Raw genomic sequence first — 25024 nt, 5'->3', positions numbered from 1 at the left:
TCTCAGTGCCTCTCTACTGTAAATGGTGCACGCTCTTAACTAAAAAAAAGTATATATTGACGATGAATTTCTCTAACAGATATTATAGAGAAAAGAAAATACATTTCCTATGTTCAATACAACTTTTCTACAGGACTTGAAGTTTACGAAACGAAAGTATGGGATTATTTCATGTCATCTCATCTCATGACTTCTCACAAACTGAAAATCGAGAGGAAGAGACACACCGAAAGCATACATTTCATAACCGTTTAAATTTGTCTCAAAAACTAGGACTAGGTACATGCTACTCTTATAGTGCTGCTTATTAAGAATGTCAGATATAAAATACGAACATATATATTTAAAATAGGCCTATACATGCATCTTATCAATTCGACTGCCTTAGTTTACATAAAACTGAATTGAGGCATGTAGTCCTTCCACAGTTTCAAAAATTTTGTTCCATATTTTGTAATTTCAACATGAAAATAATCACAACATTTATTACCAATAAATATAGCAGCACAGAATCACCTCGGAACGAAACTATTCCTACAGTTAATGGCAGACTCACTGCTACAGCGAATTGAGTTTGAGACTTTTTTATCTAGAGAAGTGGCTGCACGCAGGAGTTCACGATGCAGCGGTAAGAACTGTAAGGCTTTCGGCGCTCTCACGGTGCTAAATATCTGTCCACAGACCAGTCGCCGTGGTTTCACTCAGTCTTTCACTCTTACTATTCGTATCTCAGAGTATGCCTCTAACGTTTCTAACCACCTCCTTCCTTATCTACCCTCGACAGCCAACCTTCAATTCGGCGCTATGAAGGTTATCAAATTCATAAAAAGTCGTCAATGGAATGAAGAAGCTATTCGAATTGTAACAATTTTAGTATACCAGTTTGAGCATGTAAGTAAGAGCGAAAATCCTTCTACATTCTCTATACGCTTGGTGAAGTAAATTACCTAAAGCACTGGGCCTACTTAGGTCTATTATTGCATGCTTCACTGCCTTTCACAAAGAGTTGTGAAGATTATAGCTGCGGGCCCACTACGAATAATTAAATACTTCAACCAAACGTTGAACCAAAGCGATATTAAGCCAGCCGATCACCATTATGAATTTTATGAGATATTGAAAAGTAAATTTGGAACAAGATATTCGAATATAAGTATCAGATATTATGCCAGCTTTTACAATTTCCCCCCCCCCCGTGGATTACTTTCAAACTTGTTCCATTTCGTGTCCATCTTTGATATGGTCTCTATTAGGCTGTTTAACTGGATAACCATTCGTTTATCTAGTGATCTTCCATTCAATTCCTTCAGTATAACTTAGTTCCTAATACGGTAAAACTTGCAGAGCTCTTGACAATTCTGAATTTCATTTCCGCTGCTTGAAGTTTACCGAGCGTCTGTTATTCTCAACACAAATTTCACTTCTGTATAAACTGTGGGAACCAAATCATTACAGAATCTCCTTGTTTCTTTCCAAGGACTGGGCAAGTTGGGCAGAGCAATAACACCTGTGACCTGTGTTGAGGAGACGCCCGATTCGAATCTCGGACACTGAACATCCTGACTGACATTACTGTCAGCGTCGTTAAATAAACATTGAAGCAAAACTACTTTTCCGTACATATACTCTGAGCTTGCAACTCATTGTGAGAAATTATTCTACAACAGAACTATAAACTACGTGATTCGTTCCCTTCTCTTAGGATGCTCATTCAAAACTAACTAGTAACATTTGTACAGGAGGAGTCGGGACAGCTCAGTCGGTACGGAGACGGGCTGCGTCTAGACCCATAATGGGGCCCACCCAGCCTCCTTTCTTATGGGTAGGGGAGTTAAAGCGGTTGGGGCGTGAAGCTTACCAATCACCTCAATCTAGTTCCGAGGTCAAGAACAGTGGCGCAATACCTCCACTCTCCGATGTCTTCACAGAATAATGTTTAATTAACTGAGCACAGGGGCAAGTTCACCTTATACCCTTATACCTCTATGACGTAAAAACTGATTCCGTGGTTATATTAATGTCTGTGTTTCATCTGAGGAGGTTCTAGAGCAACAGGTGAGAAGAAGAGATGATGAGTGTGAATGGTTTTAGGATTCTAAAGGAGGAATTCGTAGTCATTTTGTAGATATTAGAGAGAGAATTGGAAATAGTAAGAGGAGCCATGGCTGGTCACGGTAGCCGAGAGGTCTAAGGCATGTACTGTCTTCGCTCGCTTAGAAACCGGGATCACGGGTTCGAATCCCACTCAGAGCATGGATGTTTAGTTTGTGTGTGTGTGCGTTTTTCTGTGTTTGTGTACAGGTAGAGCCCTTGCGATGAGCTGATCACCCGCCCAAGGAGTCCTACCGAATGTGTAAGATCTAGAAAAACCGAAGTGAACGGAGAAGTTCATGGAGGTAGGCCTAGGCCCACTGGGGCTGTAGTGCCAAGGAAAAAAAAGGAGCCATGAAACCACCATACCTAAAACCCGGTATCTCAGCTGATATTCGAATAGGGTCCCCTCGAACACAATGCCTAAGCCATCCTATTCTGTCTAACATGGTTCTATGGAGAATTGAGTTACATTACACTGAAACCCCTTAAGGGGTGATTTTTCTGCAGTTTCAAAATCTTGTAATACCTTCCCATATAAAACCACAACTGAATCACTTCAACCTATAATTTTTCCTTCAACTATGTAACAGTCCTGAATTCTGCATTTCATTGCCTAATTAGGCAGTATTACAGAGATCATCAGAGGTAACACTGTTTAAACTCAACAGACACAAGAAACCGTGAAATCATCCATTCATGACGCTTTTCACCTAGGCAGCCGATCACAGTGGCAACGCGATTCAAGTATGAACTGTCTTCGCTCAATCGAATGCTGAGATCGTGGGTTCGAATCCAACTCAAGGAACGGATGCCTCTGTTGTGTGTGTTTATTCTGTGTTTGTTGTTCCGTGTGTAGTTAGAGGCCTTGAGACAGGCTGATCCCCAGTCCAAGTAGTCCTATCGACTGTGTAAACAGGATCAAGGAACTGAAAATTTGCCAAGACACAACAAAGACGGCTGTAGAGCCATAATTAAATAATAATAATAATAATAATAATAATAATAATAATAATTCAATTCGTGTTTATTTACGTGAAAACTTAACAGCACAGTGGCCAATTACAAAGTTAGCACGAGTACACAGAAATANTTATTTATGTGCCGAGTCAACAGCGGCAAGGCCAATTACAGACAGAGCACAGTGTAAATACAAGTAATTATATTATAGTAATTATAATAATTCAATTCAATTTAATTCATATTTATTTACGTGCAAACTTAACAGCACAGAGGCCAATTACAAAGCTAGCACGAATAGAGAAATACACAATAATAATAATAATAATAATTCAATTCAATTCTTTATATATCACCTAGGCCTGTAAGACAAGCGTGAGGTTTTCAGTACTAAATCATCCTCTCAGACCCAGGCTAACAGGAATGAATCACTACAGTTTGCGATAACGATGACAAATTATTTTATTCATTTGTCTTTTCCTTTCTTAATTCATCTTTTATTTATTCTTTTCGTTTTCTCGTCATTCCACCGCTATTTCGTGGTAAATTAATTTGACAGAAATTATAACTAACATTTGAGCCTGGATAGGTTTGTCGATATGCATAGGGTACGGGATGACAACCGAGGAATTCTGGTCTGAATCCCGAAAAAAAAGGAAGAGATCTTCCTGTTTTCTCAGCGTCCAGAACGGCTCTGAGGCCCACTCGCCTTCCTATCTAATAAGTGCGGGGGTGTGACTGTGACCACCCTCAATAATCAGTAAGTTAAAAATCCATGGAACAATACCCTCAATCTCCATTCAGGTTCATGAGGTGTTGCTAAATTAAGCACAGGGACAAGTTTGCCTACTTTTGTGATTAATATTTTCTAACATAGGCAGGGACCAAATTTTCAGAGGTTCAGACTCATGGGTATTACTGCGTTCCGAAAAAAAAAATAATTTTTTCATCTGCACAAATTTTTAACATCGAGACTACAAACCTCTACCGTGCTACTTCTAGAGAGATACAGAGCCACAGAATTCCTTTCTATTCGTACGCCACACAATGACAGTAGAAGAAGCATTCATAAAAAGGGTAAAAAGGCAAATCTATCCCTGTAACAGGCCGTGAAAGCCCATAGGGTTGTGAGACGTCGAGGCTCCCACTTTTCTGGACAATCGGATCACAGATGGCGGTAAGTTTGTCAGCCTTACGCGCCGGCCGCCCTTTACTCTCCAGGGAGAATCCTGGTACTCATTTCTGTTACAGACTGAGTCGACCTCAAGGCCGTAGTGGGGCTGAAAGGCTTAGGTCAATTGAAAGAAATCCACCTCATCGGAACTCGAAACCGCGACATTTCGGCTTGTAGCAATGTGTCTCAACCAACTGCACTGCCGCGTACACCAAGATGTATTCATCCGTGTCATTAATACTTCACTACCAATTCGAAATACAGTGAACTTCCAAGCAATCATATTTCTTATACAAATGGCAAATACTTCAAAGATAATTTCCAATTTGATAAAGTTCAAAAACAGTGTGGCAACGTTCATGTTCACTTGCCAAGTGGTAGTTCTCTCAGCCGCTAATACTAGCGCTGCCCGTCATCCACCTTGCGCCGTAACAGTCGTAGTGATGAGTAATTACACTAGAGGTTAGCTGAACTTACGACCTCCTTTCAGTACATCCCAAATGTTTCTCTCACCAAATCACTGTGTCATCTGAAATGAATCTCGCTCTAGAACTAAAGTGAAAGGCTGTTGTTCTGACCCTGAAGCAACAAACTGAAGACTTGAAAACGGTTTAAATCGCATGAAAATGTGATTGTGTAATTTCCTCATTTAACTGCCAGATTGATAAACTAACACAACTATTCCCAACATATGCCGGAAAACTGCGCGTTTACTGTGACTAATTCTCGGCCTGCAAATTCACTTTATTAGTGGGCGATTGTCAGCTACTAACAAAGAGAACCATGGAAAATGTTTTGAACGGGACAAGCATGTAGACGTAATTTACCAGAAATGTCCGCCAAAAGGTACACAGTGCTTGAAAATACGGGTAAGCCTAACGAAAGAAAACAATGAACAACTTTCCTTGGCATGTTTGCGGGTTCCCACACATCACCTCGGCCGTAATTGTAAGAGCCTCCATTAGATGACGAAACTAAATTGACAGGGAACTGCAAACGGAAAGTAAGAGTTTTCTGTGCAACGTTGCACGATTCGGCTGGACGTAGTGTTCTCCTTGGACTGACAGTCCTATCTAGCACTAATGACGCACTCCTAAACAGTTTTCAACTTCGCCCGATACTAGTCCAGGGCTGCAATTCACTGCAAACACTCGAGAGTTTACATTACTGTTAAAATAACCTGTCGGCTCTCTGTGTTTATGTAATGGCAGATCCGTAAGCCCATGTACTATATTCAGTATCTTCTCCTCAATGACAGCCTACAAATACAGAAAAATAATTACTGCATAGACTGCATGTAGTACACTGCTAATATGGCATTTAACTCTGCTACTTAAACACAATCATAACCTACCCTCACGATGCAATGGCAGATATAAATTTGAGTAACGTAACTTCATGGAATGCAGGTTCTTTATTCAGAAGCTAATGGCAGCTCAGCAACTCAACAAACTCCAAGCGTTTCGTGGAACCCGAAAGTGTATTACTCTGTCCACAATAGCCCGTCACTGCTCCCTATACTGGGCCAACTGAATCCAGCTCTTAGTCTCCAATCATTCTACTTTAAGATTCATCTTCAGTCTACTTTCCTCATTAAAGAAATAAAAGGAGGCTTATGGGATCGCCTTGTTGTGTGTGTCTCCCACTTAAAATTTTCGTGTTCTGTGTGGACCCTGTCGTATCAAAGGAAAGTAGGAGATTAGTTCTTCCCAGAAGTTCTTGTTCTTTATTTTCATTTACTGTCTATCTCTCCTTATGTCCTTCCCTCTCTTTTATCTTTCTCCTCTTTCTTTTAGATCCATTTTAATAGTATCCTCTCGTCAACCTCAAATTTTTCAAGTGGCCTTTCCCCTTCAGTTTCACTCCCTACACTTTATATATTTCTCTATTCTCCCATGGGTGCTATAGGCCTCGCCCGTCTGATCATTCTTGATTTTATATAAAAAATAACATTCTGGGAGCTGTACAGATTGCAAAACTCATTTGGAAATTTCTCAAGTCTTGTTTTGTTTACTCTCTCCTAAGATAAAATATTCTCCTCGCCACCATGTTCTCCAGCACCCTCAGTGTTACTTCTTCCCTTAATGTAGGAGACCAAGATTCAAATATAAAATGACAGGATAAGCCATCGTTTTGTATACTTTAGAATTTACGTACTACATACTGAGCACGTAAACATTGTGACGTGTAGACCCGTTTGCTAAGAAATGACTAGATAAACAATGGCCGTTGCTAAGTAACGGCCGCAACCTACACGCACACGATAATATAAAGACGTCAATTGAAAGGCAACGAATCAGTAAATATGTCTCCTTAAAATTAGAAGCCGTGTTTCCTTCATGGTCCGTGCAAAGTGATCATAAATAAGTGTTCTGCAGTAAAGAACAACAGTCGAGAGTGAAGAGTCGAGTACGGGGACGGCAGTCTGCCGGGATATGAGCCTGGGAGCAGAGGAATTGTTAGGAATTGGCAGTTGTAGCATAATGGCAAACAAGGAATCAAGCTGTGAAAAGAAGACTCCGTTTGCGGTTTTAAGTTACAGCGAAACTGTGATATATCCGTTGCCAAGATTACGACCAGTGAAGACTGGGAAACCTAGTGCTCGTGTGGAACAGTGAACTGGAAAGTGTGCAGAATAGCGGCAGCGCTGTATTGCCTGTAGTCCCGAGTACTGTGTATAAGGGGTCCATAAATCCAACCACCCGTTCCAAATCCAGCCTTATACGTCACGCGCAAGCCCCTGCACGTGACAATATCAAACTCACGGTTACCGTGAACACACACACTGTACATACTCTGCGTGGAGCGAAAGTATTAACTGAATTTTTATTAAATTTGTTGTCGTGAAAACACAGTACCACGTACTATTTTTAGGAGAGATTCAGAATATTCTGCAGCACAATCAGATTTTATCAATGGACTAAGGCGATATATCAGTTCAGTGTTACATAATGTAGTGCGTTTTCATAAATAATTATTTAAAAAACTGCTACATTTAGAGAAAATTTTCGGTTTCCAAGCACATTAATATTTTCCTTGAGATCATTCTGTGCAGAGTGGCTCGCGCCTAGTTTCACAGTTTCAAAGACGGTTCGGCCATGTCGGTCATAAATATTATGCTGCTTCTGCATATCACGTGCTCTGTAAAGGCTAAACTTTTTAACTGGACCCAGAACTACAAATTTGAAATGCTTGAATATAAATGACAAGAGTTAAATTCCAGATGAGTTACATTCTGAAACACAAGTAAGTTCAATGCCTCAATTTATTGAAGAAACTTATACATTAATTTAGTATCTGTAAAGTATTTTACAGTCGTTTTTATACATTAAATTACTCTTGCAAAAGAAAAATACTTCTTAAGTAAAAGGTGAAATTGGCTTGGTGCTTTGAAGTATGGAGAAGTGAAGGAACAGTTCCAAGCATACATCACCTCGACATTAAACTGAGGTAAGCTGTCAAACCCAAAACCTCGGGCCGCTTTAACGCTGTAAAATGGCTCTGTACCAATTGTATAGGAGACTGCGTGGGCTTCAGGGCAGGTCTGAACGTTGTGCAAAAGAGAAATGATCGTTTCCCTGCAGGTAATTAAACCACGAATCCTTGGTCGATCAGTCTACAGCTTAGTCACTATACCGAATGAGTTACTTCGGCTTCCAATTAGAGTCATTTCGCCTTAAATTGCAATTAGCATATTTATTAAATATGCACTGTGCTCAATTGTTTCCTTAAATGCACTGGCTGCTAGTAAACAAAATAAAATGTGCAAGCCATATTCATTGCATTTCCAACATTTTCTTGAATCCATGCCTCAGGTAATCTACTTTACTGCTAACAGGAAGCATATGTAACATTTTTTAAGCAAACATCAGGGCTTCGGTACAGTTTTGCTTCATCATTTACACACTATCCGATAGAAGGTACTTCGTTATTTACACACTATCAGATTAAAGGTAAAGCTATGCCTGTAACAGGCCGTTGAGTCTCCCACATTTTCTAGAAACTGCCTCATAGATGGCGGTTAGGTTGTCAGCCTTACGCGCCGGCCGCCCTTTACCACCAGATTTATTCCTTGTACTCATTTCTGTTAGAAGCTGATGCGACCCCAGGCTCATAGTACTACTGGAAGGATTAGGTCAATTGAAAATTCCAATAAACTCATCGGTAATCGAACCCGCGACCTTCCGGCTTCTATCTTGTAGCCTTAACCTGTAACGCTACCGCTTGCCCTCACACATTTACCGATATTATTCTTAATCTATTTGCGTTTTTTTTTTTGCATTATATATACCTGCTTTGATTTATTAAATAATAATGCTGCTTTACACTTTCTAATGGTTTACTGCAATAGTTAAATGGTGGACTTTTCGAGTTGGCAAAGCGGTAACTCGTATTCGGAAGGTAACCCTTTAGAATCTCGGTAGGGATGCCGGCGATCCTGCCTTAGAGGTTTTCCTATTTTCCTTAGTTCCACTATGGAAGGTTGGGATAGTACCATGATCAAACAGTTACAACTTTCTTCTAAATTCTATTTCTAAGCCGTGTGGTGTAATACACTGACGGCTTGGAAAATACGTCCAATAATCAACTGTTAGGAGGACCGTTTGAACATGGTAGCGAGAAAAGTATCGGCGCGTGGCGGGAGCCGAATTCCGATCTTCCATATCAAGCACGCGTTACTCTACTTCATGTATTGTTTATATTTCAATATTAACATAAACTGTAAACAGTTAAATTATAAATATAATTCTGTGAAGTGAAGTCTACACTTGGAACATTTGGTACAGAAACCGACCCAAGAACTGGCGAAAGTGTGTGTACCATGGATTACAGGCCATGTGCAGTACAAGGCACTGGCTTGATAAAGATACACCAAGTCATGTTGCAATATATCAAGCATGCTGAGGAAATAAATCTGCAATCATTTCACAGATATAAGGCATGCTTCCAGTTCAGTTGCAGTATAAATCATCTCTCTCCGCACGATCGGTTTGATTTATAATATACTGTGGCTACGCGAGCTTTTCTTGCTGTATTATTGACCGACCACCAAACTAAAAATATTAAAAGATCTTTCCAGCAGGAGTAAGGGAGATTTTTTAATACCTTGCTTGCTATTGTTTCTCTTATTCGAAGTTAGAACAAAATTAAACATAAGCAAAGCACATACACACTGTGTTGCAGAACATATCACCTTGCAGTAGTCATTAAGTATGGCATGACTTGAGACTACGACGATGAAGGAAAATGTTGAATAATTGTGGGGATGCAGTTAAAGGAATTACCAAATTCTATAGCCGATCACAGTGGCCGCAGTCTAAGGTATAAACCGTCTTCGCCAGCTGGATCAATGGGATAGTAGGTTCAAATCTCACTCGATGCATGGATGTCTGTGTTCGTTTATTCTCTCTTTGTGCTGTCCTGTGTGCAGGTAGCGCCATTGCGACGGGCTGCTCCCGGGTTTAAGGAGTCCTACCGACTGTGTATAGGATTAACAAACTGAAAAAGCGGCCAACGTCCGAAGTGCTGTAGGGCCATAGAAGAAGAAAGAGGAATTACAGTAGGACGATGAAACATAAAGTTTAAATAATGATATGGATGCAATTAAAACAATTTACAAATTCTATGCTGTATTCACCCGGAAAAATCAGAAAACAATGGAAACTTAAAGAAACTAGCTATTTGACACTTTCGAAACTAATATAACCGCAGTAAGCGGCCTCCGTAGTATAGAGGTAACCTTCCGACCTCATGAGTCGTGGTACGCGGGTTCAAACACGGCGGAGGTAGTGGAATTTTTAAGGGCGGAAAAATTCAGGGAACAAGTCCTCCGGGAGGGACTTTAAGCCGTGGGTCCCGTGTCGTAGCTTTACGGCACGTAAAAGAACCTCATATCTTCAAAGGAGGTCACTGAGCTAAATTCAAGGACATTTCCCGCCCAACAGTAGTCTCTAACGTCTCTGATAGATGGGGGAAGCATTATAGATACCGCCAAGCCAGTAGAGGCCGAACTCTCTGGCTCGGTCGGGACTGATGGTACGCACCAATATCAGTAGGGTATAGAGACTGGTAGAATATCGTAGAGGGAAGCACAATGGACCAGTACTGGTCTCAGTGCATGGGGAAACCCACCCTCTCCAATAACTAACTAACTAATATAACCGCAGTAGGCAGAAGGTTCTTACAATGCGATATGGGTTGAGATCACTTCAGAAAAGAATGTATCTCTTAAACAATATATTACAAAACGTAAGGTGAATGGTGATACAGCTCCACAGACTCTCAAGCTCAGCACGAGATTGAGAATAAATGCAGCAAAAAGTAGATCAATAATTCATTACTTTAGTATATCTGATGATAGTGCCAGGTATTGCTTCTGTGTGAGACCATTTATATGGGTCTACTGAAGCAGTATTATCACGTGTGTACATGCCACAGTATCAATATAGACTAGAACTGACAGTAATGTAGTTGGGGATGACTGACCTACCAACAGTGAAACACTACACTCAAGGTCACTACCTTTCCAGGGTTTTGATGACAGGTGGTGGATAAAGGAGTTCGGCTACCAACCAACATCGGATGTGAAGCACTGAATTAACGGACCAGAAACCGGACGTGCAGTTCTCTCCAAAGAAAACGAGTCACTTGCATTGCATTCAAATCACAATATTTTGCTCATAATTTCCTTGCATGCTCCAAAATAAAGTCCATGCAACGACAATAAATGTTTATGCAACCTGAAACCAAATATATTTTAATTGTGCAATACGAATACGTAGACCTAGGATAAAAGACGAAAAAGGAGAACGAGGAGCTTCGTAATTTACCCTGCTAGTCAGTTAACAGAAGACCTCTGATAAGTCACCATAACCGCGCCAAGCTTAAATTTGGAACACAGTACCGGCTTCCTGATTGAGGTTCTTGCGGAATTCCTCAATGTTTCCATGTGAACACGCAATTACAAGAACAAAGGTATAGAAATTTGGTATGGAAACCTGAAAGAAAGGAACTAGTTGGAGGACCTACGCGTAAATAAGAAGATAATACTGAAATTGGTATTAAAGGAATGGAGTGGGATGTTATGGACGGAATTCATCTAGCTTAGGATATGTAAAGAAGACAGGCTGTTGTAAATGTAGCAAAGAACCTTGACGTTCCAACAAATGTAAAAATTTCTTAACCATGAAACCACCCATTAGCTGATGGGAAAGGAAAGTACTCCATGGAGTCAAATTCCATGTGATTATCGGGATTGCAATATGAAGCAGACTATATAGCTTTCTTCTCATTATTCCGGATGTATGTCATAAGGTACAAACAGCCACTCAGCAATGCAGTGTTTACTCTTTACCTACTTACTCTGTTTCTTTAAGGCTTTTAATTGTTCAGAACATAAAACTTAGTAAAATGATACTGCACAATAGTATGTACGTAGTATTTCAAAAGGGTGTGACATAGTATCCCAATACATCTGGAAGGATTGAATATAATCAATGGATAAATTCTGAGGGATCAGTCGATCTGTGTGGAGAGAACTGAACTGTGGACCTGCCGAGTACGGAGGAACACTAACAACTCAAACGCTATGTAAGTTTTGAGGTTTTCACGACGATGACTATGAAGAAAGTCGTCTTCTGTGATCCGGCGTCGTGTATTCTTGGTTTTAAACGACGTTTCGGAGGAACATATCGCCTCCATCTTCAGGGCAGAGCAGCTACTGCTCTCTGTATTCGCAACGCAATTCAACTGCCCTGAAGATGGAGGCGATATATTTCTCCGCAACGTCGGTTAAAACCAAGAATACACGGCGCCGGATCCCAGAAGACGACTTTCTTCAAACTCAAACACTGTTTACAGTTTCAGCGCTTATCACAGGAGGCTACAAAACATGCGATCCAATTAGGTTAGTGTGACGGCAAGTTTCTAGAGCCGAGCTGGGAGCTTCCAAGTTCGAATATTGGCGATATACCAGTCATTTTAAGGTCTGCTTTTATTATTTTCTCTTATCTACATGCATAAAACGACCTAGCAGCCTCAAGTAAGCCACAGCACCTTCTATCCAAGTCCACTACTGTAGATCTTAACAGAGCCTGGATATCTCGGAATGAATAGCGACGGGATACGGTCTGGATGAACAAGGAATTTGGTTTCGATTACCGGAAGGGGCAAAAGATTTTTCTCTTTTCCAAAGCACAGAGGCAGGTTCCAAGGCCCATCGAGCTTCCTATCAAACTGGACCCGGGTGGGGGGCTTTCCCCGGACATAAAGTAACAGGGGCACAATGCTGTTCCTTCTCCATCTAGTGCCGAGGTTAAGAAGGGTGGAGCTATATCATTTATTTCACACAATATATTTCCATCTACAATGCAACTTATTATTATCCCTTTCCCTTCTCACAGCACGTTTCGGACGCACAGGGCATTCATCAGGTGTCCCAAATTCTCTAAAACCGTGCACTGTATGGAATGTCCAACTTCTCATTAACACTTGTGAATGCGACATAATTTGACTTAAAATAAATGAACTTCAATTAAAATCAATAAAACATATTTAAAATTTAGTTAAAATTTCACTATCTTGCTTTGGGGCGTCGTCCACTTATCCAAACGACATTGTTTCATGTCTCCTTGTTTGCATTTATTTGCTCAGCGGCATGTTGTGAGAAGGAAAGGGGACAATAATAAGTTGTATTGTAGACGGAAATATATATAGTATGAAATAAATGATATATTAATGCAACATGATGCTTAAATGCAATATTAGGAGCTGTATCTTCCCTTCCCTTGTGTCTTCATGACGTGATGTTTACCGCGGGGAAAATTGCGTCTTTATGCTGGGGCCACACAAGCGCACAATATGTGTCCGTTGTAACGAACGTACGTTATGACGGACGTGGCTGAGGACACAACACAGCTGCAGAATGCGGTGCGTAGTTTTTTATCTGCAATGGAAACAGAAGAAAACGTAGCGTCCGCCTCTCTTGTTTATTTCTACAACGGACGTCACGACGTTCGTTACAACGGACGCATTTTGTGTGTGGCCCAAGCCTTAACCTTCATCTTAATAAGGCATTCGACATTACATAATCTCTGCAGATAAAGAAGGATACATTAATCATTGTAATATTTGCATTTAATACTAAATTTCCATGCAATATACGAATAAACAGCTACTCAATTTATCATGGAGACAGTGTTTCTGTAGCGCCTCAATTATAATGTGGATGCAATGCCGGTTTTTATGATGTTACTGTACATCACAAACACCGAGTGTTTAGGTGGCCGTGGGAAGATTCTAGGTCCCTTAGGGTACTGTTTATTCCCAGCATTTTCATTGTGTCTGCCACAGGAAACGCATCGCTTGGTGTAATCGTGCTGAAATGGCAGCCCAGTATCAGGAAATAGGTTAATCTTTCAGATGAAAACACTCGAATAGAAACGAAATTGATTCACTGCGCACTATATAAAGCCTTGCTTTCCTCGGGTACAAGTACGTTACAATTAAGACTTGTCAATACATTCTTCAAGCAAGCTATAGTTAACTGAAATAGCCCAGCCACTCATATTCATCACAAATTAAACGATTTATTTTCTGCGATGTAACACCATGTGGTGTGGTGAATGTCAACAAACGTTTCGGAAAAAACATGTCGCCTCCATCTTCAGGGTAAACCAAGGAAGAAACCAGCATGAAGCAGGCAGCAAGCTTGGTTCTCTCTTTAACCCTGAAGACGGAAGCGATATGTTCCTCCGAAACATCAGTTGACTTTCTCTACACTCGAAGACGCTATATGCCAGATGCCGGAATTCTTTATAACCACCGCCGTGAGTACGACAAATCCTGCAACATCACTAATGGTTCTTTCCTCACTGAAGTCGTATTAAAAGACAGATTCTTTGAAGAGAAATTCATTAGTTAATTTTAGTGTATGTGCGAGTCGGAACCCTGATGTCTGCCTATGAGAGTGAGATGTTTAACCACGTGCAAACCGTATGCAACACCTAAGCTTCCTTTAACACTGTAAAATTCGCATTTCGAAAACAGAAACAGCACGTGGGGTCGTAATAACTCGTGGAACAAGAAACTATTTTAAACCTAAGCAGTACTGAAAGATCAAGACTTGTGATGGAGACGCAGTGTGTTTTCTCTGAGGTAGGAACTGAATTTCTATTATTTACATGTATTTCAGTGCTATGAAATATTGGTAAATTATGGTTTTCCGTTCTGTGTAACATTATCATATATTATGGATTGCATAATTATTTATAATAAGGAAACAGAATAAATTATTAAGCCAAGAAAATTTTTAGCAAATTCTGTCTCATTCGAACACAAGGCAGTGCTCTGTTCTTAAGACTAGCCTAGGGCTACGTGAATGTTGCGTAGAACGTTCAGCTGTGTACTTTGAAAATTAAAATATTCTACACCGGATATGCTGCCACCTAATTAAATTTCCGGGTTTACTCAGAAGGACTTACAAAGCACTGGCAAGCACCTGTGGCATTCCTGTCTCAAAGAGTGGGGAACTTCGTCGGATGCAGGGCATGAGACAGTAACTCAAGACTGCATGTTATCCAATGATATGAAGTGAAGGAAATAGTTTTGAAGGAAACGGGTGTGTTCTAATATGTTGTAATATTTCAGTATTCGCTTGGAGGGACTGAAGAAAGCCACATAAATTCCCAGCCCGAATAGCTGGTCGGCACTTTTCTTTTTATTACAAGTACGGTACAAAGTGACGTAGGAAGTGGTCGAACTTTCTACCCGCATTTAGCAAGAGTACAGCAAGGGAGGAATATCTTCTGAATGAAGAATGAGAGGGAGAAGAAAGAAAATGGGAAGTATCTTCAGACGAAGACTAAAATTAAAAATATTCAAATGCATACTTGCAATTGTTATTCCTAAAGGAACTGCGTAATGTGTATATGTATATATATGTCCAGGTTTTATGGTCGTGACACCACCGTTTATGCACCTGAGTATTACTGTCAGTAACGAGACGTTTAGCAGTTGCAGCCCTACCGTGGATGTTGGATTTGTGAAGCTCACGTAGGGCTGTTTTTGTGGACACAGAGTCTTCAAGATGAATATTCAGTTTTACTGTCACCTTTACTCCAGTAGTTCTCTGATTTTTCGAAACAATCCTTCTTAATATACTGCGATTTCTTTCTGTCAGTGTTGATTTCCGCCCACTGTTCCGCTTCTCTGATGTTGCCTTCCCACGATTCGTGTATGCCGACATAACCTCCGAAACTGTCGCTCTCGATACACCCAATAATGTGGCAGTTTTTACGACAAATGCTCCAGCCAAACGTGTACAGGCCTACAGATTTTTGCAAATGTGCGGTTTTTGGTCGCATGTGAATGGAAAAAAAGCCTGTCGTTTCAGAGCTATTCGTGGCATTTTAAGATAATATTTCTGGTACAATAGGCCAGAAATGGCGGCAGTACAAGGGACTTAGTCTTATCCCACTAGCATTAAGATAATATTTAAGGACAGGCTCCAACTTCTCACGTCTCCGTGACATTTTTCACTCGCCCATCTGGCCAAACATAACTTCGGTATTGACAAAGAAAATAGAATTATCTAAGAGTAAGGATTCAGAACCAGTTCATTTCATGTGTCAGGCACTCGCACTAAGTGGCACTGAAAGAGACAGATATACCGTGGGGGGGGGGTTACTCTGTTTCAGCGAGATAAACGCTAGATTAAGAAAAATATTATGTTTCTGTACAACACCCATTGTCTTTATGTAAAAACATTTCGGTCTTTATTTTTTAAATGCAACGTTTCGGAGACTGGATTCTGTCTCCGTCTTCAGGTAAAACCTAATTAGTTGGGCCCAATCGACATAGCATGTCACGTGACGGCCACGTACTGTTGTGTGACGTCACAGCGCGTTCATTACATAGCAACGGTCCGTCGGCGGACATAGAACACTGTTCCTGTACTTTTAGCCGCGAGTGTGTTGCCGCCGTGTCTACTGACGGGTATACATACCACAATAGATAGTCAGTTAGTTATTGGAGAGGGTGGGTTTCCCCATGCACTTAGACCTGTAGTGGTCCATTGTGCTTCCCTCTATGATTTCTACCAGTCTCTATATCCTACTGGTACTGGTGCTTACCATCAGTCCCGCCCAGCCAGCGAGACCGGCTCTACTAGCTGAGAGGTATCTATAATGCTTCCCCCATCTACCAGAGGTATTAGAGACTGCTGTTGGGCGGGAAACGTCCGCAATTTTGCTCAGTGACCTCCTTTGGAGGTATGAGGTTCTTTTACGTGCCGTAAAGCTACGACACGGGACCCACGGCTTAAAGTCCCTCCCGGAGGACTTGTTCCCTGAATTTTTCCGCCCTTAAAAATTCGACGACCGCCGCCGGGTATTTGAACCCGCGTACTACGAGTCATGAGGTGGGAAGGTTACCTCTAGACTACGGAGGCCGCTTACATGCCACAATAAGTTTGGTTTAAACAGATTTTGTTATGCAGATGGATGAAGGAACTATGGCATTTTGTTATTTCCGCTCTAACACACTCTACGCGAAGGATCAGCGTAGAGTTCCTGGCAGTTCGGTGTATTGGCCGAAACGCATTATAAACAATTACGTATGCCTCCCTTATCGGCACGTTCAAAACATTCTGAAACAAAACATTCCTTTAATTTTATGCTCTAAATTCGGTTACTATCATTCTCGACTTCAGTGTCCATGGGACAGGAATGACACCCTTCCTCACCCCCCCCCACACACACACACATTCAAAAACATTGTGACTTCCATTATCCATAAGCCAATGGTACTGCTACGGTACTTCGAGCTTTAGGAACACAATGCGCATGGTGTGAAAATTCCCGTTGCTCTCTTCTCACGTGGGTTAGGATGTGTTACATATATATACTTCTTTACTTACTCATATTTATCTATTTATTTATTTATGTTATATGTGGTGAGGTTTAAGTATATGTTTATGTTTCGTCACCAGAATGAATGACGAAGTCAGGACGCAAAGATAGTGAATACTCGTAGATGTTTTAAAAATGTAGCAATTTTAAATATTTGGGAAATAAAGTATCAAATGAAAGTTTCATTGACGAGAAAATCAAGCACGGAACGAATTCTCGTAATGTTCGCTACCATTCAGTGTAGAAAGTGCTGTCTTCTCTTCTGCTGTCTGAAAACTTCAAAATTAGAATACGGAAAACTATAAAATTGCCTCTGGTTTTGCATGGGTGTGAAACCTGGTCTCTGACATTATTATTATTGATATACAGCCCTTTGTTGGGCCTTGGCCGCATTTCAATTTCTTCATCTTTTGAACAGTCGGTAGGACTCTTTGGACGGGGGATCAGCCAGTCGCAAGGCTTCACAGAACAACACAAACACAGAATAAAAGCGCTCAGAAATCAAGACCTCGAGTGGGATTCGAGTTCACAAACCCAGCGTTCGAGCGAACGGCCACAGTCATCGGCAATTTCTAGCTGAATATCCTTTGCTAACCGATACTAACCACACATACAAATAAAATACTGTCATGTGTTTATGGCTACATGACCAATAATAACGGGTTATGGATTGGATGATTGGATTTACTGATGCCTTCTTTTACAATATCTCTTAATAACAATCAATTACAAGAGTTAACAGTCATTGCTGCCTAAGACTCGCTCCATTTTGACTGGACTATTACTGTCTTCTCTTTTAGTCTGTCTTCACTCTTCTCTCCTGTCCGTTTGACTGGCTTCTGATTTACGAATGAATTACGAATGGCGAATGACTTCATTCTTATCTGAACAGCCGCTTATATAGAGCGTAGCGGTATCCTTGGAAATGTTTGCTGCTTACTCGTATCCACGGGCAAGCCTCTTGATTCCACAGCAACAAGCAGGTTTCCAAGAGTCTACAATTTCCGTTTTCCTATCCTAGGAAACTTGTCTGCCTACATATCACGATACACATAAATATCACCTAACACTGCCTACGTATCAAAACTGTGCTATTTTCAGTTAATCTGCTTATACCATTCCCACTCAAAGCTGCTCATTATGAAGAGGGTTAATGCTTGATGGAAAGGCTGCTGCCTTGAAAAGTAAAATACTGGAGGAAATGTACCATGGCATTTGATGAGAGCAAAGAACCGTAACCCCTTCCGGTTCCTGAGACAAGCAAGGGGTGTGCACCGCTCGAGAATTGAAGTGCCTAAAAGGGGTTGTGATAAGGGATGTTAGTGGGCGTAATGCTGCGACAGCAGCCTATATTTTAAAGGCATCGGTCTGATAAATTAGCTTCAGCATCACCGTTATTATAGAGATACAGAGAGGAAGAAAGCATAACTCTCTCTGTAGCGTCTGAAATGTCAGTTGCTAAGCAGGAATAGCAATGCTTATTAAAATAACCTCTGAAGCACAAGTCTCCTGTGAAGGCAAGAGTGTGCAAAAGGAGGGCAAGTAATGACTCGTGACAGAGAAAATTATATAGAAGTAAAATTTTACATAGAAATAGGATGATTTTGAGAACTGCATAATCTTATTAAAAATATTTTCACGTGTATGGGTGACTATAGACGGGGTTTGGATTGGTAATTGAATTTATTTACCACTTATATACAGGGTGACCCAGGAGGAATGTGCCAGACTTCAGGAGGGTGTTCCTTATGTTAAAGTATGCCTATATAACCCAAAACACCTATGTCCAAAGTTTAACGGTTACGGAGATAATTCCCAGAGAAGTGTGAAACTTTGACAGGTGTTACACACTTGTTGATTACCAAATACATATTAAAACTGGCAGGAATATGTGGTTTCTGTAATGTTAATAATGTTCGTAACATCAAACTAATTTGTGAGTGACATGAAGCCATTAAATTGAACTACAAAAAAACTCGCGCCCCATGTTATAGTTGTCGTTAGGGTTCCAAGCACTATACATGACACATGAATGGCAAGAACTGACGTAACATGACTGACTGCGCATTCTAGTATAAGCCGCCTACATAACTACTAAAATACAGTGCCTGCTTTATAGTGATTGTTCAAAGTGTCCCCCGCCACCTGCAATGCAGTTTTCGGCACGCATCATGAGGCACTGGGTAGCAGAAGCAGTGTTGCCTGGATGGTAACGTATGTGTTCTGCCGCTGCAAAAATACGATCCCGCAGTGCTCCTCGTGAATCGACCTTAGTTTCGTAGACTGGCGTCTTCATGTGGCCCCAGAGGTAGTAAGCCAGAGGCGTAAGATCTGGCGACCTCGGTGGCCATGCAACGGGACCACCACAACCTAACCAGCGGTTAGGGAAGGATTCATGTAAGTAGTGTCTCACGTGATGAGTGTAATGTGGGGGAGCCCCATCATGTTGGAAGTACATTTGGCTCCTTATCGTTAACCGGATGTCTTCCGACAAACATGGCAACTCATTCCTCAGGAAGGCTTCATACATGTTTCCAGTTAAATTGTTGTGAAATGCAAAAGGTCCGATCAACCTGTTCCCAAGCACACCACACCATACATCCAAGGAAAATCTGTTTTGGAATTTCGTTTCCATTATCTCATGTGGATTATGGGACCACGTACGCACATTTCGTAAATTATTTACTCCGTCCGGGTAAAAGACGCCTCATCACTGAATAAAATGACGCCTAACAGTTCGGGATGAGCTTTTATCCAATGGCATAAATCCATACGCTGAGCATGGTCGCCTGGTTCCAGATGTTGTACCCTTTGATCATGGTAAGGATACAACTCTTCATCATGTAAAGTTCGCCACACCTGCATATGTGATACGCCGATGCGAGAGGCCATTCTACGAGCGGACAGACTCGGACTTCTCTGAACCATCTCAAGAATGCTCTCTCGTGTGTTTCTCATTCGTACATCCTCCCTTTTAGAGTGCACAGAAACACTCGGAAGAGAACCAGTATCACGCAATGTCTGGTGAATTCGCGTAAATACACTTCGAGATTGAATCCTTCGATCGGGAAAACGCCTTCGGTATTCTTCAATAGCAGCACGTGCATCGCCACCGCAAAATCCATGCATAAAATGCATACCACAATATTCTACGTGTGAAAACACAAAAGGCATTTCAGCAACTCCGCACAACTAATTTACCAACCATTCACAACGCGGCCGCAACGTACCCTGAAGGTATCACATAAGCTTACGACTTGTGAGTGTGGTGAATCACCACACTCAAGGACAAACATAGATAAGACTTGTCAGCTGACAGGTACAGTGGGTGGACCCGCCAGAAGTCGACACTTTTCTCGAGCCATTATCTCCGTAACCGTTCAACTTTAGACATGGGTGTTTTGGGATATATCGCCATACATTAACATAAGGAACGCCCTCCCGAAGTCTGGCACATTCCTCTTGGGACACTCTGTATACACGAGTATATTGGTTTTCACAGTCGACACAACAAATCTGCAAAATAATTCGCTCAAATTTTTATCGTATTAATTGTGAATTTATTTTTGGTTCAAATACAATTTCGCTACATGTTTCGGCTTCCCGCGAAGCCATCATCACGTGGTGTATTATACAAATTTATGTTATTGCGTTTGTAATTTATATGTGGATTCATATATTAAAATTTGGTCTATGATTATCATCGGTTCCCATTTTTTATGCACTGTATCACTGTTATTTGCTGTGTAGGGATGTATTAATTCAATTCAATTCGTGTTTATTTACCTGCAGACTTAACAGCACAGAGGCCAATTACAAAGCTAGCACGAATAGAGAGAAATACACAAAAATAATTAAAAAAACGAAATACAAAATTATTACTGATGAATGAATGAACAAAATATGATAGTCTATATTAATTACATAGTGAGCATGAATAAAGATACAGAAACACACACACACAAAGCCACAATGTGAGAATCTGAGTTTCAAATAGAGCATCATACAATAATAATAATAATGAAATTAATATAAATAATGATAATAATAGTTTAATTAATTCAGTATAAAATATGTTTCATCAGCAGAGTTTTTGGTCCAAAGACGTCGACGTCCCTAGAGACAACATTAGCAGCAGAAGCGCATTTGGCAGAGGGGCAATTTTTACTAACAGAACAGACATTGAACATAGGAAGGTCTCGGATATATCGAATAGGGACACGAAGGCCAATAATTTCCAAAGCAGAAGGGCAAAGTATAGAGCCACGATAAACTTGAATAAGGAAGTGCGCATCAAGATGATATCTCCTCTTTTGCAAGGTGTGCAAAATATCTTAATATTAAGTTTAAGATTAGTTTAAAATAAAATAAGTTAATTGAAATTTAACTTCCTTTATTCGTGTCGAGTTTTCTTTTCAATTTAATCATTTTACAGACGGCAGAACTCCTTGGACGAGTGATCAGCTCGTCGCAAGGACAAAACACAGGACAGCACAAACACAGAATAAACAAATACATATACTTACTTACTTCTCATGGAGCTGAGCCCTTCTGGAGGAGCCGCCAATTCTGCAGCCACTCAAGAATTTACCAGCACTTTATAGAACCCGAAGGTTCATTACTGTGTTCACAAGAGCCCTCCACTGGTCACTATCCTGAGCCAGAACAATCCAATCCATAGCATCCCATCCTATCTCTCTAAGATCCATTTTAATATTGTCCACCCACCTACGCCTTGGTCTTCTCAGTGGTCTCTTTCCTTCTGGCTTTCCCACCAATATCCTATACGCATTCCTCATCTCCCTCATTCGTGCCACATGCCCTGCCCACTTCATCCTCCTTGACTTGATCCTTCTAATTATACTTGGAGCAGAGTACAAGTTATGAAGCTCCTCATACCAAATATTAATGCCTTGTGTAGGATTCGAACCCAAGATCCCGGTTTCTTAGCTAGCGAAGACAGTACGTGCCTTAGATTACTCGGCTACCGTGACAGGCTAATTAAATTTAATATGATTCTAAATTAGTGTGTAAATTTTCTACATGAATATGTTTTGTTTTATCGTCGTTTTCTGTGTGTGGCGTCATTAGATCGATTTGTCCTGGTTTGTTATGTCTTCCTGTTTCCACCGTGGTACTTTATCCTGTTTATGTTTCCAAAGGCCGCTGACTGTGCGTATATTTTTTCGCCTGGCGATCTGTCGAACTGATGTTCCTCTGTATTATTGATTTATATTAAACTTAGTTTTTGTCTCTCCTGTTTCGTTTCAACTCTATTCTCCGTATTTGTATGCTGACTCTGATTGTTGGCACAATTCCTATTTCACTGTGTGATTATTTGGTAGATTTGTTATGTAGAAGATAGAAACCTATATACTTGTGTATATAGACAGTGATAACACAACAGGATGCACTCCATCAACATTATTGACCACTTACACACTGTAACTACATGTAACCATAGTGCTGTCGTTAATTCACATAATCTGCAGTTCACTGTAACGTACACTAAGTCTTTTCCAGCCTCCAGCGTCTTCGCCAGCCGTTGCCTGATAACAGCTTTCAACAACGGACGTTCCCCTTACTCTGAGTTCCCGAATTGTCTCCGCACCTCAGCTACCCGCTTCTAACAGCAACAGCTCACGAGTGAACCTCAGTTCTCTGACTCGCTAACTCACCAACCAACTCTTCACTTTCGTGTACTTCGCTCAAATGAACCGAAATGAACTGCACTGCAATCACTAATTGTCCTGCTAATAATATCTAGGCACGGACTACAGAGAAAACAAAGTTTCTTCGTTGCTGTTGCGTGCTCAGATATTGGCGTGGACCGCAAAGAAAACACCGCTTTCCAGATAATCTATTACTGTACTGGCCGCTGCCTAGCAACGGCTGTTGCCTCGCTGTTTCGCGGTCGCTACTGGCGTTTCAGGGTATGTGTTCCGTAAAGTTACTGTGTTCCCTGTTACGTAATATTTAGGCACTAGGCGAGTAGCTAGGTAAGGCGAGGCCGCGCCATAGCTCAAGCGGTTAGTCGCTGGCTTCCTACCTCGACTGCCCGGGTTCGATCCCGGGGTCTGGTCAAGTGGGATTTGTGGTGGACATAGTGGCGCTGGGGCAGATTTTCTCAGAGTACTTCAGTTTCCCCTGCAATCTTCATTCCACAAATTGCTCCACAATCACCCTCACCTATCATCTGGGGCTGGTACAATAGGCCAGAAGTGGCCGCAGTACAAGGGACTGTCCCACATCACTAGCAATAAAAAAAGTAAGGTGAATTGTTAAGTTCTAACAACGGTGACTATGAAGATGTAGGACCTTGCAGTCCGATGAAAGTCCACCGACGTTTCGAAGGGACGTACTGCCTTCATCTTCGGGGCCGAAGATTATACCAAGAAAGAAAGCAGCAAGAAGCAGTCGGCCTGTCTAATTCCTTGTTTCGTTTACTCTCCGATCCAGAATATGGAGGTGGTAGGGACCTCCGACACGTCGGTGGGCTTTTACTTGACTGCACCGCGTTACATCCAAAAGAACAAACTGCGATTAGTCACGTGATTAGCTTCAGGAAAATAATTACGAGGATTTTTAAACTCTGGCTGAAGAAACCGAATGTTAAACAAAGATGCATGCACACACATATCTACGGCAAAATGATTGAGAATGTCCGAATATGAAGAAAAAGGTGGCGAAACCCCGGGCATTTCCACTAGTCGCGTCTCAGCTCAGTATTTACGGTCAATCATGGCTGATTTGCAGAATAAACTATAAAATAGATGAGAATAACAAGGAGTCTGTCGTGTGTTACGTCTACAACAGTTTCAATGATCGATAGGGTTCAAGAGCATCTGCCGTTCCTAATTTTTTTTCCTTGGCTCTACAGCCCCAGTGGGCCTAGGCCTACCTCCATGAACTTCTCCGTTCACTTCTGTTTTTCTCGATCTTACACATTCGGTAGGACTCCTTGAGCGGGTGATCAGCTCGTCGCAAAGCCTCTACCTGTACACAGACACAGAAAATCGCACACATATAAACTAAACATCCATGCCCTGAGTGGGATTCAAACCCTCGATCCCGGTTTCCAAGCGAGCGAAGACAGGCCGTTCTTAAATTATCAAACAATAATTTGACGACAATTTTATTTGAAAATACGTTTTAAATATAAAAAGTGCATTATCTGTCACTGTACATAATTAAACATCACTAAGAACGTATAAGGGGAAGGGAGGACTGTCGCTACATACGTATTTCTAACCTCGGAGCAAGGGAGTAATAAGCTTCACGCTTCGGGGGCTTCGTCCTTGAGGAAAGGGCCCGCAGTGCCTATCGGACAAGAAACTGGATGAGCCCCAGTGTCGGTCTGGATGCGATATGAAGATCTCTACTAATTAAGACTCATATTTTCTGGGGTATAACCTCGTAAATTCTGGTACACGAGTACATTGCGTCACATCCTATAAAGTAGAACTTTCATTTATTCTCTGCCTCTGCCAGGAATCGAACACAATTTATCTGATGTTTCAACCCGTAGCTTAAAAAGTATATATTTTTTAAAATAAACTGCTTTGCTCCGAAGTGTTGGGGGTATAGATTACAACATACGTCCAAATAACGGCCATGAATGCTTCAGAGTGAGATCTTTGTTAAGTGGAACAAGCAGAGGTACTACGTATCCGTAATTTATGTTGAGACCGGAATCAGGAAATTGTCCAGACTCATGCAGCCTCTTGTGGAGGAGACATGGAGCTGTCTGGTGTAATCTCCATTTAAGATCGTGTAGTTCGTTTCAAATAGGCTGAATCACTGTGCCATGTTTCATGTTCTTTGACGTTATCTTGCTTGAAGGTTTCCTCCTTCTTCCACGTACCGTCAGTAATTAAATGCCCGAGAGCGT

This window comes from Cryptotermes secundus, unplaced genomic scaffold (genome assembly GCF_002891405.2).
Source record: "Cryptotermes secundus unplaced genomic scaffold, Csec_1.0 scaffold319, whole genome shotgun sequence".
Classification (NCBI taxonomy): domain Eukaryota; kingdom Metazoa; phylum Arthropoda; class Insecta; order Blattodea; family Kalotermitidae; genus Cryptotermes; species Cryptotermes secundus.
Note: the sequence above shows the minus strand (reverse complement) of the source record.